Here is a 2,361-nt window from a genome sequence, read left to right on the forward strand (position 1 = left end):
GGAAGCGTAGATTATATAGAAGTAGATTCTAGGAGGATGGGGGATGTATAAGACACAAGTAGTCTAACCAAATAAGAACAAGAGTCTCTGAAAGATTATCTTATATGCGAATTATGAATTTGTATCCATTCCTGGATATTTCAGTAGGACTAAAAACAAGTAGTGTATTGTCATGAAGAATCCCTTATGTGTGAGTTGCTGGTTTACTCACTAACTATCCTTGGCATTTGGGATCCCTGCTCCTATTGCTGCTGATTAAGAAATCCATTTCATGCTTGCTTCAAAAGCACATATACTAAAATTGAAATGATACAGAGATTAGCATGGCCTCTGCACAAGGATGACATGCAAATTGATAAAATGCTCCATAGTTTTAAAACCACTCATTTCACCACCATTGTTATTGAGAGTGTGCTCTTGTAACTGGAATTTCACCTCTTATTTTATCTTTAAGCAGAGGAAATAATTGAGAGATTGATGGGCTTTAAAAGAACAGGTATATGAAAATATTCTTAACTTTAACCCATGGACATTTTTCTTACCCAAAACAGCCGAGTTAACAACCGACAATAACCAAAATGGAAGAGGACTTTAATTTCACTGGAACTTAATGACAACTACTAACATATAGGAATGGATATGAGAAATTTTGGGATAGTATAACATTAATTCTAGGTTTTCTATTTTTTTTTTAATTTTATGTTTTGTTTTTATTTCAATCTTTGCTACCAAGGACTCCATGAAATTGTGCCATTCTGGCCCATCTAAGCCACTAGTAGATCCAAGAGAGATGACAATAGTTATCTCAACTTGAAAGTCATCTTTTCTCTAAAATGGCTCAAGCAGAGCTCTTGCTTTTCAGCTTTAGCAAGTCAGGCATGGTACCAGGAGGGACATGGAATGATCTCAGCAAACAGAGGAAAGCAGTGGTTTAAGTAGCACTTCAAGTAGTAGAATAGCTCAGCTGGTCCTTCTCCCTCATTCCTAGGTAAAAAACAAAAGCTTTTGAGACCCCAGACTCTTAATTCTGTCTTGAAGGACCCCACCCTCCTGACCTCATCAAAACCCAGTTACCTTCCAAAGGACCCATCTCCAAATATCATCACATTGGGGGGTTAGAGCTTCAACATGAATTTCACGGGACACATTCAGTCATGGCAGGATTGTTGTCCCTGATATGGATGACCACAGGTCTAGGTAAATATAATTTAATAGAGAATGAAATATTGAGGGACATCCTATAGTGTAAGGAGCTGAAAAGTGAGCTATACTAAGTCTGGAAGAATTGCCTTCCAAATATCAGATAGTTGAAGTCCTAACTGTTACAACTCTGTCATATTCTAAGAATCGTTTGTTCCCCTAGTGCCAGTGGTTCCCCAACACAGGGGTTAGTAAATTATGACCTGTGTCCAAATATGACATACTGCCTACCTTTCTAAATATAGTTTTATTGAAACAGAGTCACGCTCATGTGTTTGCTTATTGCCTATAGCTGCCTTTGTGCTATAGCAGCAGAGTTGAGTAGAGCAGCTAATACCATGTGGCCCACAAAGCCAAGAATATTATCCAGCCTTTTACAGGAAGATTTGCCCACTACATCTTTAAAGCATCCATAAACTTGATTTACGGACTGTGATCACTGAAATGACAAACAGAATGATGTACCTGTGGGTGATTATTGTAAGGTGAGGCTGAAACGTTTACCAACTCTTCAACATACATGTAATCTGATAGTAATACATACACTTTCTGTAAACCTTGAGGGGGAACCCTTAGTAAAGGATTCACTTACTTGAAGGAACAGACTGATGTGTCCATAAAATGACAACTAGTGTGCAAATTGACCCAGGGTTCAGAGTTCTTTAGATTAGTGCCATAAAAGTAACTGTTACAAAATCATCTAGTTAGAATGCCATTTGAAACACCAATAGAATTTGGACTTCATAAAGATATTTTACACTTTTGTAAAATTTTGTAAATATTGACATTTTGGGATTATTAACTAAAGCTGCAAGAAAACTCATTAGCAACCTGAATTCTGTGAGCATATTCAATTGCTTTTGGAGCACTTCACCAGTATTTGAGTATTTACTGAAAAAGAAATTATGATGCCATAAAAATACTACTTTTCTCTATAGCTACAATTATTTTAAATAATTCTTAACAAAGACTGTTGTCAATCCTCATTCTTTTTCTTTTGTTTTTTTTAATAAGATAAAGCTTTATTCACTAGACTTTCTGCTTGAATTTAGATGGCTTCCTTTCCTATTAGCCCAAGATTCATAAGGCTATTTTCTTCTTTAACAAGTAGATTAAACTATTGAAATGAGAGCTGTCAATACTTCCACTTCTTAGAAAACA

At 36.0% G+C, this 2,361-nt stretch overlaps 1 non-coding gene across 1 annotated transcript; it reads left to right on the forward strand.

Moving 5' to 3' along the window:
• The first annotated feature begins 271 nt into the window (after positions 1–271).
• On the forward strand, positions 272–375 carry LOC132003020 (U6 spliceosomal RNA). Its single transcript, XR_009400100.1, has one exon. It is a non-coding gene; the product is annotated as a U6 spliceosomal RNA (small nuclear RNA).
• The last annotated feature ends 1,986 nt before the right edge of the window (positions 376–2,361 follow it).

This window comes from Mustela nigripes, chromosome 15, assembly GCF_022355385.1.
Source record: "Mustela nigripes isolate SB6536 chromosome 15, MUSNIG.SB6536, whole genome shotgun sequence".
NCBI classification, from domain to species: Eukaryota; Metazoa; Chordata; class Mammalia; order Carnivora; family Mustelidae; genus Mustela; species Mustela nigripes.